Genomic DNA, 12,135 nt, shown 5'->3' on the forward strand with positions numbered 1-12,135 from the left:
AGTTGATTAATTATTTAGTGAATAAATGAATGAAGAAAAGGGAGCTCATACAAAGTCCTAAGAAAGCAGAGGTACATACTGGACAGCTTTCTCTACTCTCTTCTGCTGTTGTCTTCTGTTTGCCTTCTTTTTTTTGCGCCCTTCTTCCACCTCTGTCTTCAGTAAAGCCTCTGACTCAACAACTGGGGTTCATTTCCATACACTTCAAGGGGGCTGCTACTGCTGAGTGTGTGACTGTGTAAAAGGAGTGGAGATGGTGGGGGGGTTGCAAGGAATGGTATGGTGGGAGAAGTGTGGAGGGAGCCAAGCCAGATATGACAGTGGAAAAACAATCGCAAATGTAAGAGGAGCTGGAGCAATCAGATAAACAACTTAGCTGTTTTCTTGTTTTTAGGAGTTGCTTGAAGATGGTTGGGACTTTTTTTTGTATTGTTCTGTTAGCTCACCCCTGTGCTTTTTGTTCCTTGTTACTGCCTCTTGGGGGGAGTCATCAGTCTTCATTAATCGTGAAGACACCAGCATTTCAGTGGCCGTCATGCACACTGGCTGAGCTTTAATGAAGACAGATGCCCTGTCAGTGGAGGCTGAGGCCAGAGGGGACTCCAGCCAGCCCAGCCTGCTCTGCTTAGCAAGGGGAACCCTGATGATAACAAGATGAGATTTGTTTATTTAATCAATCAGGGCTCTATGGCCTCTCCTTTTAACCCATTCACACACATGCACACTTTTAAAAATCCGGCCCCCAGATTCCACAAGCACATTTTTTCTTGAGTCTTTGTTCCCCAAAATCAAAGATATAAGAAGTGCTGAGAAGCTGCCTCGAGGGTATGAGAGCCGAGTCTAACAGAGCAGAGCAAAGTGGAGGCTGGCTGTGGTGTAGTGTTTCAAACCCTCTGTGCCCAGTAACCTTTGTAAACGAGGCTGTCCTATCCCTGCTCAAGGAGCCATAATGCCTCTCTTTACTGAAGCAGTTGCCCCTCATTGTTCTCATCAATGAAGCTGATGAATTGCTGTTTGAGTCTGATATCTCATTAAGCCAGCTCAGCTGCACAACAGAGGGACCTGTCTGTCTCTTAATGCCACACTCAGAGAAGCAGGCACTCAGCACACCAAATAAACCAGTGCGTTTGTAAAGAGATTCACCTGGCCCTGCCATGATTCTTAACAATGGATTACTAAGGTCAAAGTTCTTACCTAAAAGGAGTTTAGCTGTTTAACAAGTGCACACTTTGCAGTGCATTTCAGGGAAAAAATTGATGTGCATCAGAAGTCTTTCTTCTTTAGTAACCTGGTGAAAATGCAATAAAAACATGTTTGTCCCCCAAATCTTTCAAAAACTGAGAGTATCCTATTGTCTTGGCAGTAATTCTGCCGTGGTGATAAGTATCACTACTGTTGGCTGCTGTCCAGGGACAATTGGCAGACTTAAAAGTGTGTGGTCAGTTTTCCTGTTTTTTGTGCTGTAGTAGAAGACCTCAATTTCAGAGGTTAGTCAGAGGCTACGGCCTGGCCAGTGTCAGATCCACTATATGTGTGGCAGCCTTGTCAATTCACTGAAAAGAAGACCCTTTCAACCAGCTTGGCCTGTGTAATGCTCTTAAGTGCCGTATGCCACGGAGCTGGTACTACATCTGAGCTGCCCCACACATAAGGATAATGGACACTGATTTAGTCATACGTCAATGAGAACTGAATTAGTCAACTGCTGGGGAAGCCATTTGAGAAAGCCGATGCAGACCAATCCCACTCTCTGTCATGTTCATTTGAGTAGAAGAATGAGGCAATTACGTTTAGCAGATCTCTGGGGTCAAAAAAAGGGAAAGTGTGTTTCTTTCCCCAAAATAAAATTCTTCTGTAGCTTGATCCCTTTGAGCGCAGTAAGGATTTCTACTGTGATGTTCAAAAGCATTACACACGATAGCCTGATCAGAAACAGATTGCCTGAATAGTTTGTTGCCATGTTGGTAGTCTCTCACACACACATCTATTGGCACATGAGCCTCTTTGTTTTCCCCTAATGTGCTGTTCAGAGGTGAAATGAGGAGCTAACTGAAATGGGGGTGTAGATCTTGGTAGCAGTGGCAGAGAAATAAGAGCTTCCTGTGACCGTTGGCACATTCTGGCTCAATCATTTTCTCCCTGATAGAAGTCCACTGTTATTTAATTATAATTACAAAAGATTCAATTAAAAGATTAGAATGCCTGAGGGGGCAGGACTAGGAATAGATAGTGGTACCTTGGATAGGAGGAGGTGAGGAAGGAGGGATATACATGTATCTCTCTCTGTGTCTGTCTGTCTCTCTCTCTCTATATATATATAGATATTATACATATCTATATATATATATATATATAAGTGCTTTTGATCGTGAAACTGATAAATGCTATAGGGAAAACCCCTCACTTTTCCCTAAATTAATTATTTGAAGTGAAAAGTCCCAGGAAAATAATGTTCAAAATACTGGAGCAAAGGAAAAGCTTTATGTTTTCAATGTCAAAAAAAGAGCCTGACTTTGAAAGTACAGTGTAAAATTTTCTGCATCTGCAGCTCCAATGTATTATAGTGTTATAAACCAGGCAGCTCAGGCTGCTGTGATATTCTTAATCTCACTTTGCAGTGATAATTAAATTGAAAAAAGTATCAAATTAATTAAATTGATGACATACTGTGTATTAGCCCAAGTTAATTTTGGCCATATAATTATTTTATTATATGCATTATATAATGTTGCAGTACATCATGGAAACATTTTTATAGCTCGTTGCCATTTTCGAGATTCTACTTGTGTGGCAGTGTCACTCCCCCTTGTTCACAGATCTGTCTCACCCCCTTAGTAATAGCCAAGCCCATTAATGGGCAGTGTGGCCTATAAATAAACAGACTCAATCCCAGCAGTTGCCTAAAGTTTTTTTCTACAAGCCCTTTTTTCATGTGTGGTTCTGCTTATGCAAAAATTAAAAAAAGTGGCAACCTGTCTGTGAGCGAACTCCTATATGTCAATGTATGCTGTGTTTACATGTCTGTTCAGTTGGCGTTGGGAACCCAGACTGCTGTGTCAAATCCAGAGACAGACAATGTGCCAGGCTGGATTCCTCAGGCCTGTGCTGGAATCCAGTTCTGCTCTAATAGCAGTTTATAGCCCCTCGGCAGCGTCAGTCACACTACTGTAAATAAAACTCATCAACCACCGTGTGGAGGCTGAATCTGTCACCTTGGACTGGCTGTTTATGCTTTCCTATCCATGTTGGTGATGTGTTTTTTTTTAGCACCGTTTCAAAACAACATCCTTTGAAACAGGTTGAGGAATCCTGTTCAATTTTTTATTTGTGGAGCGCAGTATGGTAGATCTGGCTGTAATTAAGGCTATCAGTCTCTATCAGTGTATGAGATCGGAGCATAAAATGTGAACTTTTGTAAGTTCTTTCACAATTGTTTGCTGGTCACAGACGTGTTGTGGCTGCCCACTCCAACACCCATGTCTGGCTACTGCTATTGTAACTGTTTACTGAGAACAGCTCTTTGGCTGCCAGGCACATTTTCCCTTTAACAAAGGCAATTGGCAAACTATGTGTAAATGTGTGTGGGCTACACTAATGCATGAACCTGAGAGTTTTATTTCACTGGTTAACGTGTAATGTACCCTTACACATTGATGGTTGTTTATAGCATGCACTGAATCATGTGTACACCAGCTTGGAGCCGTGTGTGCGCTGAATATGAAGATGGCAGTTCTCTCACCACCGTGTTATTGACTGACGGCTTGGCTCGAGTGTTGCTAGGGGCTTACTGTTATGAGAAGCTGAGGCCTCAGTCAGCCAGGCCTGGACTGGAAACCCAGACGAGCCCGACTGTCCCTCTGTGTATGTGTGAATGGTCATGTTTACGCAGCGGACAGTGTTTGGCAGGGAGTGGTGAGCGGCTGGTGTAGTACAGCTATTATCTGAGCTCAGAGGTGGAGAGTGATGGACGGGATAGAGAGCGGGAGGAAGAAATGGAGGGAGGCCCGTTGGCGTTGTTTTCCCTTGAACATTAGTCAAATTCTGCCTGTGAGCATATGTGCAACTGCCATGACCATCTCTCTGGTAATGGTGCATTAGTTAATTTGTATATACATGCATTTGTTCATTTGTTTGTGTGTCTGCACTGCAGTGTTCCCATTTCATTATGAGCGTGTCTGTGTGTCTATATTTTGACTGTGTGATCTGTGAGGAGGAACAGGTGTGTGTAAACCGACATGCCTGTAATTGTGCATCTAACTGTCAATTTGGGAGAAGATGAATGTCAGTAGAGAGCTTCACAGATGCCTTTCTGTGCATCTGGGAGTGTTTCTTTACATGTGCACATGAAACCAGGTTACTGTGGGAAACCAGGTTATGGTAGGAAACAGAAGCATGTGCTCACATCTCTGAGAAATTTACATGCTCAGTAATGAGATTTCCTCCAGCCTATTGTCATATTTTCCTTGACATGGGCACAGTTTTTCCTTTTAATATACACATGTTTTCAAATTTGACAGAAAGTCTACTGTACCACTGTGGACACTGATATATTTATTTCAGTTTCTGTGTCTGTCTGTGACAGATTTGGTACTTTAAGTTATGGTCCAGTTTAAGTTATGGCGTTTTTTAATTTTTTTTTATTTCACTGTCATTTCCTCACTGACACAATTAGGGCATCTTTGACAGGCACAGACCTAGTTTTAAAAACCTGGTTATGTGTAAATATAGTTAGAGGATGCAGAAATTTGTTATATATGAATGTTTTTTCTATTAATCCTTCTCTCAGGAAAGCATCTTACTGCAGAGAAAAAAAAACAATTACTAGATTACTAGTGTGACGATTACATGCTCAGTGATTCAGTGGGCCCCTGAAGTAGATTTTTTTTCCACTGAATCTGACACAAGCAGTGCATTATCACTTACACACATGACACACACTCACAAGCAGGCATGCACTGACACAGAAAAAAAATAGCACATGCTTTTTGGTGGCTACAAGAAACCAGATACTATGTCTCCACTATAGCATGACTTGTCACTGATTGAGAGCTTACTGTTACCATCCTGTGATCAGAACTGGATTTATCAACTTCTGCACCACTGTGTGAACAGTCCGAAAACACACAGAGAAAAAAGAACAACCACACAGACAGCCAAACAGGAAAATGCATGGAAGATGAATTATGGGTTTCTTGAGATGTTCTTTATATTATTCAGGGCACACTCGGAAAAGTGATTGACCGGGCAGTCCCTCCTTTTGTCTAACTTTTTCACGTATACTGAATGGTGACACTCAAAATGTCAAAAATTGTTGCCCCATATGTTGATCTCAACTTCCTTCTGCGACATCTGCCAGGAGGAAATGAATCAGTGAGTGGCTTAAAGCAGAGCTTTGACAATCCCCGCCCAGGCCCAGATGCAGAGTTGGGCAACTTGTTGGCAGTTGCTTGCCAAGCAAAAGTGAAAGATTCTGATATGCATCATTGCGGCACTGACTCACTCAAAGCAAAAGTTTCCCAGAGTTACTTTTACATCTGATATGACTGAGTGTTTGTGCCCGATTAAGGGGACTGCCAGCAATTCAAAGATCACTATATACTTATAGATCAGTCAGACACCAGGAAGTCTGCTACTTTTCTGTATATCTTTTTCTCAGGCTTTTTATTTGCTTTTGTCTATGAATGCTGCTTTTAGATTTAATTTCTTGACTGAGCATACTCGTAAATTTTCACAAGTCCCTCAGCCTTAGTATGGAAGATACCAAGAGGAAACTGTGTGGGTAAATGCTTAGGCACGGTCATTTACATATTGGGTGGGAAGTGGGTGGGACTGTGTACAATTACTTGTGGGTGAGCTTGTTTCTTGCAATGGGAGGCTTGCACTTGCATGCCGTGGTCTGTAGTGGTTCCCTGAAGTGCTTTAGTGAATACTACTGTTGTTGTTTACGTTATCCTCCTTTCCCCTCACTTCCTCTGACAGAGCAAAGCTGCGGCCATTGCTGGGCTACTTCTACTTTTGAAGGTTTCTATTGTTGTAGAGAGGAAGCAATAGCAATTGAACGAGCGCTAGTGGCCTTGCCAGAGACAGACAGGTGAGAGCCAGGCTACAGATGGCGAGAGGAAGTCTGGGAGGACGAGAAACAACCTAAGGATCAAAGAGTCAGGGTTTCCCTCGATGACTCCTCTCTTCTCTCCTCACCTCGCCCGTCTGCCTGCTTCCGCTTTCTGTCTGCTTCCTTGCCTGCTATTAGTTGTCCTGTCTTCTTGACATGATCAGTGGCTCAGGCTTGGCTGCATTGCCAGGTTTGGGTTCACTCTCCAGTCACTGGAGGTGAGCTGTGTTCCTCTTTGTCTTCTGGTGGGCAGATGAAGAGTCAGCTGGAGCTCTCCGCAGGGACGAGGGCGCATATTTTTTCCGGAGATCTGCACTTGACTGTCTGCTTTTTCCTGCGCTTGTCATAAAAGGCCACTGCCTCAAGACCTTTTATTGAAATTACATTTCCTTGAATTTCCCTCTCTTTTTAATACCGCCTCCCTCAGGCTTTGTGCAAGGACATTTGAAGGAAACTTTATTCGCTCGGTTCATGGGGGACAAACAGTTTGTCTGTTTGAAGCCAACTTGTGTTTCTTTAGTTGACAAGGTTGTGTGGTGCAGGAAAGGGAGGGGTGGCTGCCAAATGTTGGCTTGGCCAACTCCATCAAGCAAATATCAAAAGGCCCTTTATGAGGTGCTGTAAAGAAGAAAGGGTGTTTTGAGAGCACCACCAGACTGCAGGGGTAATTCCACCTTTTAAAATGTGCCTTGAGGATACGTGCTTATACCACCTGCTGCCTTTCCTGCTCTGCTCTGCTTATACACTGTTTTGTAAGGAACTATAGATGAAGAGAGGTTACGTATGTATGTTGGCAGCACATTGTGTGTCACATTGTGTCATTTTCCAGAAGTCCAGAGTTTTGTCAGTAACACCTCAGACAGCCAGGAACAGATGACACCATTTTTTTTATGTGTGTATTATGGATAATCACATATGTGCTCATGTGTCTCTGGGTTACATGACTTTCTGCTGGCTATAACAAAGGGGTGTAAATTCCTTAAGGAGTGTGTATGTGTGTGTTGTAATGTCTGGCCAACTTGTGTGTTTTCATTTCTCAAACCTGAGTCCTGCTTGCCAACCCTGTTTTTTCACAGGCCTAGTTTTAAAGGTGACCTTTACTGGGTCTCTTTACAAGCTGGTGTGTCTGTCTGTGGGAGCCCAGGTAATGAGCTTTCTGACAGCTGTTGAAAGCCATTGTTACTGCTCATCACCTTTAATGAAAGCATCCCCCCAAATCCATGTAAGCTTACTTAGGCTGCGGCTACACGAAAACGTTTTTCACTGTAAACGATACTTTTTCTTATCGTTTCGCTGTCGCGGCCACACGGAGCCGGCGTTCCCACTACCACAAAACGATAGTTTTTGAGAACGGGTTCCAGAGTGGGAAAGTTTGAAAACGGCCTCGTTTCGTTTCCATTGTTACAGCTAAAACGTTTTTGCGTCAGTCAAACGTTGACGCTGTGAGCCAATTTTAACACTTCTCTATTGTCTCACAGCGTGGCGTGACACAGTGGCGTGTGTACTGCATCGTTTCATCGTTTTCATCCGTTTTCGTCTGGACCTGAGTCTTTACAGCAGCGCGTTGCCGTGTGGTCGCAAGAATTTTCGTACCCGTTTTAAAAAAAAACCTTGTTTCGTTTTCGTGTAGCCGTAGCCTTAGAAATTCCTCCCATCTTCCTCCCTCTTTTTTACTTCTCTATCTCTCTCTTGATTTCTTTCTCAGATGTAGGCACATAGTCTAAAGGCTGAGTTATACTTCTTTTAACTGCCCTTGCGCTTGCGTCTTGCGCGTATGTTAATGGCTCGAGACGTTTATACTTCATTTTGCTTTGTCGGCGGTTGCGTGTGCTGCGTGGCGATTCACCGCCAGGACAGTAGGTGGAGTAGCGGGTTTTTTCAATGACAAGCCTACTACGATGAAAGGAAATTCACCGCCAGGAGCTCTTTGGCAAGTCTCTCTTCCATAGATTCATGCTTCTTCTTCTTCTTGTAAATAGCCGGTATTTTGTCAGATTTTCAACACCTTGGGGGTCTAAACGACTACTTTCTCGCCTGAAAATGTTTCAAATGTTGCTAAAGTTATATATTTACAGAGTTTAGCCTATAGCTTAAGGGAAATCAGCTTTTCAGGCCGGCTGATTTCGGCTCGGGCAGGAGTGAAGTGCACTGTGTTTTCGACCACAGCCAGTGGCTTGCGCTTGCGTCTTGCGTGAAGTTTAGAAAATTGAGGTGACACACGCAAGCACGCAAGGGGGGGCTTGCAACCGCGCAAGGGCTTGCGTTGCGGCTTGCGTCTTGCGTTGCGTCTTGCGTTACCGACTATAAACCAGGCTTTAGTGAGTGCTTGTGAAACTCACAACAGAGACTTTGTAGACCTCCAACCTGAAAGCTTGCAGGTGACTCATCTGTGTGTAACAGAGCCTGAAAGGAGTATGTGACCTGTGGGAAATGAGAGGACATTGAGGAAAGTGTATTACCAAAGGACACAGAGAAGTGACTTCAAAAGTAATGACGGAGATCCTCCGGAAAGACTGGTGCCGAAAATAGGAAGGAAACGAGCCTGTTGTGTGGGGTATTGTGGCAGAAGACTCAGAGTGATGGCAGGAAGACGTGGGCAGACAGACGTAGAGAAAGAGAGTGAAATGCATTGGCACCACTGACATGGGTGTGGTACTTTCTTTTCCTCTTTCACGAAGCCTACTTCTTCATAGAAACCTTTCAGTATACTAATGGTCACTCAATCAGTACCCTGCGGTGCTATGGCCTCGGCCAGAGCGTAGAGGGCCAAGGGCACCCTCATAAGGCCCCACCTAGTGTGCCAGCGATTCTCCCAGCCCACTGTTCACCATCCTCTCCCAATCTGCTGTCCGTCTGCCACTACTGTCTGCCCAGAACTTATCCCTACTGTGCCCCTCTCTCCCACCTCAAAGTCTCACACTTTTATATTGCTCAGTGTGTTCAACAAGAACATGCCGGCTTTTAAACAAATGTAGACATGGATAAAAAGGGCCCACATGCCCATGCTTGCCATATAAAGCAAACAGAAGACTTTGAGACCCACACATTTACACACACACAGAGGGATAGATAATGGAGAATACTATAGCTTACCTGTGCACAGTTCAAAACATTTGATTTGCTTGTGAAATAAAGGTTGCAAAGAAAGGGCACAGAGTTGCACATGCACTTGATGCAAGACGTATTTCCAAACAGCTGTTTTGACGTGTGTATTTTTCAACATATGTGTAAAAACAGCTGAGGGGAAACAATACATTTTTGAAAAAAATATGGAAGTAATGCAAAAAAGTTTTCATACTGGAAATTAATCAGGATATAGAGAAATCCCATGACTTACAAACGCAATAAGGGTTGTCACCAATACTCTTTAGTTCAAATTTGTCATATGATTGCCTCCACTTCTTCTGCAGCCCTTGTTAAAGAGTTTTATTGACTAACAGTAAAGAATGTACCATACATTTGGATGGAAACTTGACTATCGGCACAAAAATGTACACCTACAAATACCTCTGTGCTATTTGCTTACGTTCTGCCCTGTGTGTACACTTCCCTTTGAACAGAAACAGCCCATGCAGTCACTCTCACATGCCAAAACTAGACTTCTTTATGAGTGTCCCACTGAAGATTCAATCACTCAAACAAGTCACGTAGACAAAATTTGCAGGGTTATTGTGAAAGAATATTTGTTGCACTGCCAGAATGTCATATGCTGCTCAGTTAAAAGAAGTCTGTTGCAACACAAAACAGGAGCTACATAGTCATGCCTTTGCTCACATACATTAAAAACACTCCCCTTTTCAGTTGGGTGAGCAACAGGCAAGTGGGTGTAATGAGAAAGGCCCATGTTTTTATGTGTTATTTCTTCCTGCTCTCTCTTTTCTCTTCTATTGTATCTGTTGATCCCAAAGGGATGCTGATTGGCTCACTTGACTTGACCTAGAATTTAATGCAATTGACCTAGTTGAAGTCACCTTCAGCTAAACAGCTATTTCTATCATGTGCAGTTACATTTTATATCTAATGAGGTTGTGGAGAGTGACTTACTCCACATGGTAGTGAAGCAGATTGTTTTCTGTGTGCTAGTGTGCCTATGTGTGTGTAAGCAGAGGAGCAGGTCAGTGCAGCTGGGCCACTTGTGCACAGAGACCATTGGAACAAGGGATTAGGGAGTCAACTGATACTTAGCAGGAAGAGAACAGTGGCTACTGATAACTAAACTCCCTTCTTCTCACTTATCTTCTTCTCCTCCCCCAACAACAGCAGCCACCCACCTATCCCACTCATCTCATCTGTCCGTCATCAGCTCCCAGGCTTCGGCCAGCGGATTGTCATGCAAATAGTGCCCCAGGCCTCTTAGCACTGATAAGGAGGTCTTCTCATTTCACAGGGCTTTGTTTTCTAAACAGTGATGAGCTGAGTTGAAACGAGAGGGGAAAAGGGCTCAGGGTGGTCGCCTGAATGGGTCCTCTGTGGTGCAGGGGATTTGGATGGAGTTGGCTGAATGAAGCTCAGTCTGGGAGGCGGGTTCAGGAGTCGTGTTCTCTGGGATGAACCAGGTTCGATGTGTTGATGGAGCCTGATGTATTTTGTCTATTGCTGCTGTCTTGAGTTTACTCCAGGACGGACTTTCTCTGTCTTTGGCTCACCTTTTTTTTTATCCATTCAGACAGAGTCAGTCAGTGTTCATTACTTGACGCCACATGTGGTTTGTCCCTTTCTGAGGGATTGTCAGCGCTTGGTCTGGAGCCTCATTTGCTGATGTTATTATTGCATAAACAGTGGTTCATAGCACGTTCAGAGGGTTTCTGCTCTCCCACTGACCCTGCTGCTTTGTTACATTCTGGCCAAGGAGATATGAGAACTGCTGCAGAAACACTCAGTGGGCGTAAACTTCAGGTTTAGATTGATTTGCACATTTGGCTTTGGGATTGCTCTAAAAAGTAATGGAAAACATATTTGCCTCCAGCGAAGTGAGGCTTTCAAAGGAGGAATTTGAATGTGAATTCTGAAGTCAAATATAAAAATACATATAAAAAACAGATGTTGCAGCAGTAGGCAATAAATGAAAAATGTCTAACGTATTTCTGTTATTATCATTAATGAGGTTGTAGCAGGGCAATCACAGCAGCTGTTGCAAAAGCGGCGCTGATGGTCAACTTGGTCTTGAACAAGACTTTCACCCCAGGAGTAACTGTGTCTCCACCCCTCACCCTCCTCTTCCCCTTTCTCTGTTTTTTTTATCAAATTCTTCTTTTTATGCCTTTTCTCTTCTTTTTGAAGTCTTCCCCTCTCTTGTAAAAAGCCAAGCTGGTGGTTTTTGCCTCAGTCTTAGATGGGAGAAAAAGGAGGAGGGGGTTGTAGATTATAGTTTAGGCAAACCCTCTGTGCTTACCATTGAAGGTGCTGGGGGGAGGTAGGGGCAGTAAAAGTTAGAATTTCAGAGCCTCCCTCTTTTTTATTTTATGATTGGCTTTTTTTACGGGCTGGGAGCTACAACTGGTGGTGTGAATAGCTGCCCAAGGTGACCCAGTCCTAATAAAGTGACGGCCAGCCGGGCTGGGGCCTCCAGTTCAGCCATGGGACCGCCTTTATAGGCTGCCTTACGAGCTTAGGCCTCTGTTAAAACCTGGTAGGGCTGCATTGAGGAATTTAGGGCCAGGAAACAAGAGAAAAATAGGGTTTGTGTGTCAGGGGGTGGTGGGATGCAAAGTTGGGGGTTGTTAGTGACCAAGGGTGAAAGTGCATGGGGGGAACACATGTGCTGTTGTGAGTTTGTGCAGACTAGCATTTATAATTATGGTCCGGTCCTATGTGTGCAACAGCTTTTGTTTCTCAGGGGAACTTTGGAATCCATACACTACACACATCCAAAAGAGCCTATGCAGGGTCAGCTTTGGAACAAAATGAAGTGTAATGTACCATTGCAAGTTTGTGACATGAAGAGACACTGACGTCACAGCTGTATTCTACTTTGAAAAGTAGAGTTAGAGCCTTACACCGGTTTTACGAGCTTGTGTGGTTGT

General features: G+C 43.8%; 1 protein-coding gene across 3 annotated transcripts in view; it reads left to right on the plus strand.

Moving 5' to 3' along the window:
- Positions 1-12,135, plus strand: part of rarga (retinoic acid receptor gamma a) — a 42,829-nt gene that overhangs the window by 24,279 nt on the left and 6,415 nt on the right. The window lies entirely within an intron of this gene.

This window comes from Odontesthes bonariensis, chromosome 10 (genome assembly GCF_027942865.1).
Source record: "Odontesthes bonariensis isolate fOdoBon6 chromosome 10, fOdoBon6.hap1, whole genome shotgun sequence".
NCBI classification, from domain to species: Eukaryota; Metazoa; Chordata; class Actinopteri; order Atheriniformes; family Atherinopsidae; genus Odontesthes; species Odontesthes bonariensis.